The sequence below is a fragment of the Carlito syrichta genome, unplaced genomic scaffold, assembly GCF_000164805.1.
Source record: "Carlito syrichta isolate Samal-C Ts95f unplaced genomic scaffold, Tarsius_syrichta-2.0.1 Scaffold314681, whole genome shotgun sequence".
NCBI classification, from domain to species: Eukaryota; Metazoa; Chordata; class Mammalia; order Primates; family Tarsiidae; genus Carlito; species Carlito syrichta.
In genome coordinates this window covers 259,338-271,989 of record NW_007258777.1, presented here as the reverse complement: position 1 = coordinate 271,989, position 12,652 = coordinate 259,338, and positions in this window count along the sequence as shown.

Sequence of the window (12,652 nt, the reverse complement as noted above, 5' to 3'; positions counted from 1 at the left end):
CACATCATGAACCTTCACCTCTAAATATTTCAGCATGTACTTTGCAAGAACAGAGTTATTCTCTTACATACTTACAGCACAATCATCAACTTGGGGAAATTTAACATTGATACAATCCTGTTATTGACCACTGCATTTTGAAATTTAATGTTTGAACAAATCAACTAACGAGACTGATGCTTGTGATCTTACTGGTCCTCATCTTGGCATGATGGCCATAGTGCCTCTCCTGGATAAGAGTCCTATTTGATTTAGTTAACAGGGCTCCCAGCCATGTCCACAGAGATTCTCAGTGTTGAGAGCACAGGTTGGACCCAGATGGGCCCAAGCAAATCCCTTGTAGAGCATCTTGGAATAACTATGTTCTATGATGAGAGATGCTAACATAATCCTTACATTTTCTAACATGGGTGAACTTTCCCCTAAATGAGTGAGAAAAGTGGCTCAAACTTCCAGCGGTGATGACAGGACATTGGCATCAGACAGCATGGGCTCTGAAGTTCCAGCATTTACTGGCTCTGTGATTTAAACAAGAATTTAAACCAATGCCTGGCTTCTTGTAATAATAAGACCTACTTCCCAGAGCTCTGGGAAGTAGGTCTGGGACTGGGGGAAAGTAAACCTCTCCGACTGACTTTCACAATACAGGAATAATAAAAGCTACCACAATATGCTTAGGATTAAATGAGATAATATCTGGCATCATACTCAATGTAGGTTGCTAATGGGAATATAGATGATGAGGTACAATTATGATGAACCAGGTATTATGCTAAGAGCTTTGCATGGTATGTTATCTCATTTAATGCTCTGAACAATGCATTTTTCATATGAAAAAATTAAGCTTCATAAAGTTGAGATGTTTCCCAAGGTCACATGGATTCAAAGTCACAATAACTTCCCTAATATTAGCTGGTGTCCCCTTCATGACTTGGCGTCACCTCAATCAATTCGAATAAACCCCAGAGGGAACAACAGGGCTGAGTTGTTGTGGGCATGTTCAGTGCAAGTATTTTTTTTTTCCTTATCAGTTCATTTGATTTAAAATTTCCAGCTATCCAAGAATTCACCCAGATGTCCCCAGGCAATCTTTTATTTCCCCTGAGCCTCTTTGTAAGACCCAAATATACTACAGGCAAAATCTGAGGTGGCTTTGAAGGATATTAATTAAAAGAAAATCGTACAGAAGGACTCAAGACTTAAATTCAAATAGGCTGGTAGAACATTGGAAGGGAGGGTAAAAAGAAAATGTTTTCTGAAAAGGCATAAACGAAGAAAGTTGCTTCTACATAATGCTTCGGCTTCTGTCTGCAAAGGTGGAAAAGAAAGAGGGAGTAAAATTAAATTTGCTTCCTGTCCAGTGGGGCCCAAAGGTGGGGGCGGGGGAAACTGATTAAAACATCTCAGGGCCATAGTCAGATGGAGTCATCTAAGCCCCAGGACCTAGCAGCTTCGAACCTAAAAGTATTTTTACATCGGGTGGAAAAGACCACTGGAGAGGAAACGGAGCGGCAGTGGGTTCCTCACTACTCCCATTCCCACACCAGTAGAGACAGAATCTCCCAGTGATGGGGGTTAAGCAGACAAACTATTCTGTGCTGGTGTCAGGAGGAGCCTAGTTTTTGTGTGTGTTTCATCTTTATCAAAACACAGAAAACTGTCACGATGAACACCTCGAACAGCATGGGAAAAGAGAGGGGAATTTTGTCCAGATGCAATAAGCAGGGAGTCACCTTGGGGAAAAAAGTTAATCTAGTTTTGTCTTGATAAAGGACTGATGGCTTGCACACTCCTCACGGCAGATTTAACCGATGCCAGCTTCATACACTCATGCCCCAGCCCTTGCCATGAGCCACCTTCTCTCTGTCCGGTGGTGGGCTGGGTGGTGGGACCGTGGTGATGTGGGCTGTAGAGCAGAGCAGGGCTTGCCTCTCAGTTCCACCAGCATCCACAGAGTGGCCTTGGGCAATGGCTCGCCTCTTGGTCCTTCCTCTGCAAAATGAGAAGAGGGTTCCTGCGAGACTTGAAAGTGAGAAGTAGAGCACTTTGAAGAAGAAAGGGTATCAGTAAGCACTCAATAAAGAGCATTAAAAATAAGCCCGAGATCACAGACCTGCCGCCCAGCAACCCACAGGTGAAAGCTTGGTGGAAGGTTTTATCTGACCCCTTGGGAGGGGCAGACCTGCTCCATCCCAGAACTCACTTTCACTCCCTGTTGCTGCCAGGGTTGGGTGTCAGCTGTCAATACCATTGCATTTCACCCTACTTCCTATTCGAAAGAAAGAAAAAGAAAGAAAGAAAGAAAGAAAGAAAGAAAGAAAGAAAGAAAGAAAGAAAGAAAGAAAGAAAGAAAGAAAAAGAAAGAAAGGAAGGAAGGAAGGAAGGAAGGAAGAGAAGGAAGAAAGAAAGAAAGAAAGAAAGAAAGAAAGAAAGAAAGAAAGAAAGAAAGAGGAAGGAAGGAAGGAAGAAACGTTTCCTTATACCATGAGTTAATAAACTTGGAGAAACAAAAAGATAAATGCGGTGAACCTGATTTTTAAAGGAGAGGAGAGAGACAGAGATACTATTCCTAAATGTTAATTAGGAAAATAACCAGAATAACTCATTTATGTGGCCTTCTGGCCACTCCAGTTAATTAAATTTGCTGCTCCTGATTTTCAAGCCACTGGGGGTGAAGGGCGACACAGTTATCTGGGTGTCAAGAAAGAGAAATCATCCTGTGTTCTTAGAGAATCTCAAGATTAGAGGGAATTTTTAAAAAATACCGAAAACCCACACAGGCTCCCCAGAAAAGCCTCTTCCCCTCCATCTGCGTACACAGTGGGATACGCAGCAAGTGGCCACTTAGAAGGAGTGGGTGTACAGATCTGGAATTGGGGTTATAAAAATCAATTGCACACAAATAGGAGGGAGACACCTGAGTCTGAAAAGCTGCTCATGTAAGAAACAGAAGCTTAATCTCACAGATCTTTAAAAGTGGCTGAGGAGGGTGGGAGCAGCCGATCGGTTTATGTGCCTGCACGTTCCTTTGTATTTCTTATTTCTGAGACAATAAAGACAGTACCGATCCATCCCACAGGAGATCACAGCGGCTTTTCCCTCCTTCCGAAGCCACAGACAGAACAACTTGAGAAAGTAACGCTTTCTCCCTCTCATTGGAGCCCCAGGGGCAGCAGCCCGCGCCTGCGGCCCCGCAGTGAGTGATTTTTCTCTGCCTGGACCAGGTGCAAGATGCAGAGAGAACAACCGTCCGTGCTTAGGTTTTCCAACACCCTCAGGGGAACACAGCCACCTTTTATTTCCTGCTTCCTGCCTTCATTTGATATTGTCCTAAGAAGGCTTTTCTGCACTTGCTCACAATTCTGCCTCTCAGCGGTACAAAGCGAGCCACGGCCATGCTGCCCTCCTCGAGCGCAGCAAATGGGAGCAATCAATGTAAAACAAGTGGGAAGAAATGGGGGGTGAAGGTGGCGAGGCTCGCCTGAAACAACATGCATTTTCTCTTACAGAAGTTCTTACGAGCGGTCATAATCCTAAGTGCCAAGGTTCAGGTTTCCCTGCAGTTTCCAGCAAAACAAGCAGCAAGCTGTGGAGTGCCACTGAGGGATTGAGCCCCATCATTAGCAGAGTGGCAACTGTCAACTCGAGCGATACAGTCACCCTTTAAACGTGCTCGGCTTCACCCAGAGAATGTGATTAGAGAGCCTGACCACAAACAGCTCACAAATATAACATCCTAAATGACGTGAGGGTGAAGCTTGTCCCCGAGAGCTCTGCTAAAGGCTTCTCTGGACACGGTCCAGCCCTGAGCCTTGGACAAGATGGGAAGCCTCTTATCCCCGTGATCTACAGCTCTCTAAATTCTGACAGCCCGGCAACAGAGATAAATAAACCTCCGATATGGGCTGAGTCCACAAGAAGCAAAGCATTTGATATGGTACATCGACTAAAAACAAGGAACACGCGTTCAGGGGGTGGTTCACACTGGGTCATCGTTTTTGATGCCGTGAACTCCATGAGGACAAGCGCATAGCGTGAGGGTCAATGGCGTTTGGAGAATGAATGGCGAGCTGTGTATGGAGCACTTTATATCACTGTGCTTGGCTTCGTGGCGAAGGCTCAGATTTGACTGTCAGGGCGCAGCCCCCAGGCCAGGTGAGGTAGGTAGAGGCTGTGCTCGCGTTTGGCAGGTGGACGGCTATGTGCACACGTCCCCTGGCGCGTGAGTTGAGACTCGGCGAGGTGCTCTATCCCAGTTACTGCTGGAGCAGCAGCACTTGTGCATCTGGCCAACCAGGGTGGAACTGGCCTGCCTGGGCACAGAGGCAAGAAAGGCAACCGCTCAGAGAGACTTGGGAGGAAGGAAGAAGGCTGAGAGACGGGAAATAGTTCAAGGTGCCCTGGAGGGAAAGCACAGAAAGGAGCCTTTGAGAAAAGCTAAGGAAGAAAGACAGAAGGCTCTCCCTGTCGGTAGAGAATACGTCCCACCTAGCAGGTGTGGTGGCTCATGCCTTTGCTTTGGGAGGCTGAGGTGGAAGGAAACTTGAGGCCAGGAATTCGAAGGAGTGCATCCCCTAAGAGGGACAAGTAGGGAGCCCTCAGATGCATCCAGCCCAAAGCAATGGTTCCTCTGGGCTCCTTCTTGAGTGTGAGTCCTCTTAAAGCAGAGCACGGACCCCTAAGACCACCTGCTGGCCCCTGCTTCTCAGGCCCAGTGGCTTCCTTCCTTTGCAGTGCTTACCTGATCTCGGCAGGCATCCAAGTTCATGGCCCCTCCTAAAGTCCTCCCAACGGTCATGGCCACTGCTCTCAAGCTACTCCATGAAAACAGAGCCCCCCAAAGTACTTCCTGGCCCAAAGGGACCAGGAGGCAGACTCAGCACACATCCGATTCTTCACAGCCTGATTTCTTGTGGGCTCACCCTGACTTAATTGACTCCCTGGGGTGTGTGGACACCACCTTGCTTTCAGCTAGGTCCCTTAACCCAGCAGCTTGTGATTATGCAACGACAGAATAAATCCTCCTTCCATAACCAAACCGCCCCTTCCTCCCAGACAGAGTGGACGAGAACTGCTGTGATCATGTGGTCAGGCTGGGTTCCTCTCTGCTCTCCTTAACAAAGCTCTTTAGTATAAAATGCTCATTCTCAGTTTTGAGAAAACAAACAAACATCAGTGGTACCTATTTGGCCCAGTCGTCTTTTCTGTGAATACCAGGTACCTAGCATGTGGTTGAAATTCTTAGGAGCATTTTGTAAGTAAGGAACCTGGATAAACCATGCACATGAGAGGCATTACCTTTGCCTACTTCCAGTGCAAGTTCTGCAGTTAACACCTTCCTCCCAGATCAAAGCAAGCATCTTATTATCTTGAATTTGTACCTCAAGATAACGAAATGTATTGGGTACTCCTGGAGTTTGAACTAAACTCACAGGACACTCGTTGCTATAGGGAGACACACACACCACACCCTGGCTCTATGAATGAAGATGCAAAATCTGATGAATTTTGGTTAACGGCTTCTCTTTCAATATCCAGTGGCCACGGGTTTATTAGAATTTGATGCACTGAATCCATCAGCCTGGGAAAGAAAATAAGTGGGAAATTGCCCGTGGAAAACAGGCGGTGTGCTCAGGTCAGGCTGGAGGATGGTCGCAGGGTTCAGAAAGCACTTTCAGAGGATCCAAGCAGGGCACAGATCCAGCCTGGTGGGATCACAGAAGGTGACCAGATACGAATGTGTTCCCAGAAAGGACAAAAGCGACCCCCTCTGAGTGAGATGTTTCTTCCATGTCTGAGATACTCCAAAGATGCTGTTACCATTTCCAGAACAGCTCTTCTTATGAAAAAAATAATTTGGAAAAGGGTCACAATGTAACTTCATGAAGAATAACTGAACACCTATTAAACGCTTCTGGGCATTAAAAACAACAAAATAAGAAACTCTGTCCCCCTCAGTCACAAACACCTCAGTGTCCATCAGTCATAGGAAAGAGTAAAATCTCTGAGTGCCTCAAGGGAGAGCGGGCAGTTAAGTCAGACTTCCTCCTTTCCAGGGAAGTGTCTAGGGGTGTCGGGAAGAGTAGGTTGCAGACTCCGACAGTCACGCCACTCTCAAGCTATGTGACCTTGGCAAGGTCAATTAATGCCTCTGAAAATCAGCTTCTTTATGCACAAAATGAGATGTTAAAAAATTTGTCTCGGCCGGGCTCAGTGGCTCAGCCTGTCATCCCAGCACTTTGGGAGGCCGAGGTGAGTGAATTGACTGAGTCCGTGGGTTCGAGACCCGCCCGGGCAACTTGGCGAGACCTCATCTCTACAATACATCAAAAACTAGCCGGGCATGGTAGTGCGTGCCTGTAGTTCCAGCTACTTGGAAGGCTGAGGAGGAAGGATCACTAAGCCCAGCAGATCAAGACTGCAGTGGCCGGGAGCGTGCCACTGCCCTCAAGTCTGGCCGACGGAGTGAGACACCAACTCAAAAAAAAAAAAAAAAATCATAAAAAAATAAAATTTTTTAAAAAAATTTATCTCCACTTAGCCATTCCACAATGTGTACATATTTCAAAATACCACGTCGTACACACTAAATATATACAATTTTATTTGTCATTCAAAAATACACTTTAGCCGGGCTTGGTGGCTCAGCCTGTAATCCCGCGCCTTTGGGAGGCTGAGGTGAGTGGATTGCCTGAGCCCGCGGGTTCGAGACTCGCCTGGGCAACTTGGCGAGACCTCATCTCTACAATAAATCAAAAAATCAGCCGGGCATGGTAGCGCACACCTGTGATTCCGGCTACTCGGAAGGCTGAGGCGGAAGGATCGCCGGAGCCCAACAGGTCGAGGCTGCGGTGGCCGGGAGCGGCCACTGCACTCCAGTCTGGGCGACAGAGTGAGACTCCAACTCAAAAAAAAAAAACCAAAAATACACTTTAAAATTATTTTTACATTTTTATTAAAAGATTTTTCAAAAAATTGAAAAACAAGAAAACAACGGCCATCGCTTATCTGTGTGCGACAACGGAGAATCACCACAGAGCGCCCAGCAGGTGACAGACACGGAGAAGTGCTCCCTCTCCCTTCTCTGGCCCAACAAACGCCTTCCAACATCCTCACCCTAACCCACATCACCACAGTCACCCCCTCACAAGCTCCTGCCTGTTTTTCCCAGGCCAACTCTGACGACTGAACTGACCAGATAAGTAGAAGATGGGCCCAGGAGAAAGAACAAGAGAAGTAGATTTTTAATCTTTATGGGATACCCAAAGTTGTTTCCAGTTTCAAGCTGCTTCCTCTCTCAGGACATTTGCACGTGCTCTTCCTTTCATGAGGGAAGCTCGTGCTGCCCCTCTGAGAAAGGCATCACCCGATGCCTTCTGTATGCATCTGACAGAGTCGTAAATAAAGTACAAATGCTTCTAGATTATGAAGAGAAAATAACAAGTGTTGTTTCTTCCCTGAAGTCTTTTCTAAAGTGCTCTGCCACCCCTAAATCTTTGGGAGACCCAGGGAAACCCTCTTGTGTGGGATCGCGTGGACTTTGTAACCAGGCAGCAAAGGACCAGGTCTCTTTCCAGTCTCCAGTCAGGGCTGAAATACTTCTCTGAGCAGTTACCACCAGCAGGCAGGGAGGGATCTGTTTTGCAGGGCTTTGCATTGACCTGCTTGATGGAGCCACTAAGATCTGGAAATGGGCAAATTTAAGACCCAAAGCAGACATTTTTGAATATTAAATGTGTGTACGTTCATAGTATGCATGTGCATGGGCCACACGAGCTTGCCCTGAATGTGTCCACGTACAGTGGGCATTTCTTGGGATGAGGATCTAGGGGAAAACAAGCATCCACTTTGAAGATGGGCAGACCTAGTTTCAGATTCCAGCTCTTTCATGTTCCGTCTTGAGGCCATCGACAGGTTCTAGCTCAGTTTCCTCGTCTGGAGAGCTGTGATAAGCGTCAAGTGGAACCGTGTGTCGAACAAGACTGGCACACACTAGATGCCCGACAGATGGCAGAGGTTATTGCTATGGTGTGAGGAAGGATGGAAAGTGTGTGACACTTACTAAGTTGAGTGCCTGTTATTTGTCATGTATTCTGCTTAGAGCTTTGTCTTCTATGGCTTATTTTATACACACACACACACACACACACACACACACAACTGTGAAGTAGCTGTTTAAGGATACTTTTTTAAGAATGTTAAAATCATGACTCACCTCCAACTATAAAATGAACATGTATGAAATATTTTACTTGACATATATAAGGAGAAAATAGTATGCTATTACAACTGATTCAAAGGAAAATTGGAAACACACATACATAGGCAATCAAGAACACTGAAATGAATTTACAAGTAGATTAAAAATTTGACAAAATGTATTTGAATTTCTATATTCAAGAGTCAATTGCATCACTATAATTTACAGAACTGGGAAAGGAACAAGCCCTTGTAGAATCAGATCATCTGGAAGGGTTATCAGACATCCTTTTTATTTTTGTTCATTTTAAACTTTTTCACCACTTTTCCTGGCATAACCATGATTAGCCCCATTTGCAGGTGAAGAAACAGACTCATAGTACGAGTGTGTGTGCGATGTAGCTATACCATAGAACCAAGCTGGGTTCCACCTGTCCGGCGCATTAAAGCAAATATCTACACCGAGGTTTTTGTAGCAATAGATTATTTGCAAGGCTTCCAATAAGGAGAACCAGGCCGTTACATGCTCACCTCCTGATCTCCCAATGGCTTGCAGGCAACAGTTTTTAAAGGCAGGGGCAAATTACAGGTAAGCAGAAGCTAGAGGCAAAACCAGAAATCAATACATGGAGGTAACACATTTGTTAAGGCCTAAAAGGGCAAGAGATCTTGAAGTGGTGGCTACGGCTAGTAAATAGGTTTGAAGATTATCTGATTTGCAATGGTTAGGGAGGAAAAGCTTTGTTCAAAGACTTGGAGTCAGCAGGGGAAAAAAAATGTTAACTCTACCTCCTGGGTGTGACCTTTTCCAGGCTCCTCAGGAAGAAATTTAGAACAAAGAACCTTGATCAGAGTTCAGTTCTCAGCTCCTCCTCAACTGAGATCTGTTTGCCAACAGATCTGTTTGGTGGGGGTCCAGGTCAGGGTCTAGGTTTCTGGAAAAACAACTCAGGGACAGAGGTTAAGATGTGACCTTTAGTTTCTATCGGGAACCAAGCAATTCTGGAACTCTAACTTCCTTGGCTATTGCTTTAGGCTTCAATTACCTTCTTAACAAGTTATTTATTTCTGGGGCTAGCTAGGTACCTGGAATTTCTCTGAAAGAAACTCGGGATTTTTTTTCATAATTTCCATACTTGGGGGTCCACAAGGCCCTAAAAAGAGGGTCCCTATTCCATCTCATCTACAGTCCCCTCAAAAAAGTGCAGAGAGCAGTGTCTATAGCCAAACTCGTTTTTCTATCACTCCAAAATTAGATCGGCTTTATTTGAAGGACTGGGATTTGCACTTTCTTGTCTATTTCAGGGGATGAACAGCCAGTACGTGCGTCGGGAAGTCTTCTGCTGCGAAACCTGTCATGAGCTCAAAAGCTTCTGGGAAAAAGAAATCCGCAAACAGACTTGTTATCGAGAACTGGAGGAAGACCGTCAGGAAAGGAGCGCCCTGAAAAAGTAGGTAGATTGTTTGTCTATTGTGATGTTTAATGTAGCTTCCCCAGAAATATACCAGATAGGAAGACGGGGATACAGAATTCTCTTTGCTACCCGCTGTCCTCAGAATGTATACAGTGAGCATGGTGGCATTACTTCTGCACAGCCGTGGAAGGAAAAGAGAACAAGGCTTGGAAAGAAGTTTATGAGACTCGTGGTTCCCAGAGACAGGGTTACCAGATGCCCCGCAGGGCCACAGGAGAAGCACCAGGCTTTGGAGAGGTGGCAGAAGGGCTGAGAGGAGAGTCTAAGCCTCCATGGTGGTTGGGGCTGCCATGGAAAAGACAAGGCAGGGCAGAGTGTCCAGTTCAGGATTGGCGAGTTCTGAATAATCCTGATGGGCTTTGGTCGATAGGAGTGGTTTCTAATTGCCTAGTTCCTGACCCCAGGATGATTTCGGGCAGGGAAAATGGTTTGGTGTGTGACAGTTAGCTTCAGGTGGTTAGAATCAGTTGCTTTGGAGATTGGTCAAGCCTTTTGCTGTCTCTAAGAAAGGACTATTCCTGGCAGGGGCATTCTCTCCCTGGCCAGCAAGCTTTCTAAGATGTCAAAACATCATTACATACAGAAAATAGAAACCATAATTAACGCGTTCACTCACGCAGCCTTGCAACGATCAACACCAGGGTTTTTCAACCTCCGTACTATTGACATCCAAAGCCAGGTAATTCTTTGTTGTGGAGGGCTGTCTTGTGCCTTGGAAAAGGTCGAACATCATCCCTGGCCTCAAGACACTGGCTGTCAGTAGGCCCTCCTCCCACATTGTGACAACCCAAATTTCTCCGGAGGGCAAAGTCAATCCCGATTGAGAACCAATGACATAGCTATGGTGGAGGCTATAAGGAAAGGATTGACAGTGGGGGGAAACTATGGGAGGGGGAAGGGAGGTGGGATTAATGGTAGTCAATATCTTTCTGGGGAAAGGGGGGCACACCTCATTAGCAAGGGTACCTGCACAATGAATATTTGTACACCCAACCCTTAACTGTACCCCACAAATTTAAAATAAAATATATATATTAAACAATAAAAATATAAACATAAGCAAAAATGAGGTGCTATTATTTACATCTTTATGAACTGGAAAAAAGTCTCTTTCCCACCCCTTCTCTGCTTCCATCTCTAGCACACGAAATGTACATTAAATTTCAGGGCTAGGAAGACAGACCTGTGTGCATGAAAAAGAGTTTAACAAGAACTCGGCTGGATCAGCCTTCGCATACTGCCCTAGGCTCCTCCACCCTGCAGGCTACTCGGCCTCTGGGCCTGTGCCTGAGACAAGGCCTCTGTGAAATTCCTGAATGATGAAATCCAGGAGGAAAAGAATCTGCGGGGAGGGGGAGGGAGGGGTGGGGAGCTGGGGCTGACAGTCGTGGATATCCGCCTGGGGAAGGGGGGCGCACCTCACCAACAAGGGTACCTGCACAATGAACATTTGTATACCTGACCCTGAACTGTACCCCACGATTTCAAAATAAAAATTAAAGGAAAAAAAGGAACATCCAGAAGCCCAAGTCCCTCCCTAAGATGCCTGGAGGCCGGTGCCGGGAGCAAATGGGACAGAAGCTAAACTGGCACGGAAAGTTGCTGGGGACGAGATCGCTGTCGCTTCCAACATCAGCAAGAGCATCCCATCGACCCGGAGTGGTGAGGAGGAGCCTGAAGAACCGGAGCCCGACCTGACGTCAACTCCAGATTTGGGGGTTGGAGCGGTGAGAAACGATGGCCGAGAAGTCCCTCGTGCCGGACTGTCACTCCCCAGAGGCTGAGGCTGGGCAAGAAGAGGGGGCTAAGCCGGGCCCGGTGGCTCAGCCTGTCATCCCGCGCCTTGGGAGGCCGAGGTGAGTGGATTGCCTGAGCCCGCGGGTTCGAGACCTGCCTGGGCAACTTGGCGAGACCTCATTTCTACAACACATCAAAAAGTAGCCGGGCGTGGTGGCGCGCGCCTGTAGTTCCGGCTCCTCGGAAGGCGGAGGCGGAAGGATCGCTGGAGCCCGGCGGGTCGAGGCTGCGTGGCCGGGAGCGGCCGCTGCGCTCCAGTCTGGGTGACAGAGGGAGACTCCAGCTCAAAAAAAAAAAAGAAGAGGAGGTTTTCTCTATCGGGGAAGTTAGCTAAATGGGAGGACACCAAAGAACACTCAACACAGACTCCCCGGACTGAGCTTTGTAGGACCACCCCGTGGATTCCTTGCAGACTGTGGGGTGGACAACACTTTTGCGAATTAGTCGGTGGAGCTCAGCCCGTCCTGGTGCAACAGAAGTGCTTGGGGTTGGGGCGGGGACAGCAACAGAAAGCGTTCCTGGTCTCAAACCAGGCAGAGTGGGGACAAAAGGGAGGCCCAAACTTTGCCTGTATGGAGTCCACTTGCATGCCTAATCCCGAATTGTGCCCCACATCTTTAAAATAAAAGATTTTAAAAAGGAACGGGAAATAAAACTGCAGTACATTTGGAAGAAGACTTAGGAAGGACAAAGAGAAATTTGTTGAAAAAATGGAGTACATTACTTTTCTTGATAACCTCAAAAGTTTCATCGAGAGTCAGTAGAGCAGACAGAGACACTGAAAGCCTTAATTTGATGGCAGGCTTTGGCCAGTGAACAACTCGTATTCTGAAGCCAGACATATATGCTTTGACATAGCTAGCATCCTAATACCATGGGAAGGAATTGCAAATTTAAATTATTTCTTTTCCCCTCTCATTTACAATTCACTTTTCTGTATAATTCTATTATTTCTAGATTTTTGCATAACATAATGATGGACAACAAGATTGGTTTATCACTTCCAAAAAAACAGTTCTGCCATCTAGAATAAGTTTCTTGGAGGAAGGGGCTAACAGGGTCTTTCCTTCATTGGCAAGTGAACGAACTTGTTGTTCTAGCTAGAGCGTTCTGCTGAGAGAGGAACATTTACTTATGTGAAAAGACGTGTCACGTGTCAACATCAGTCTAGATACAGGGGC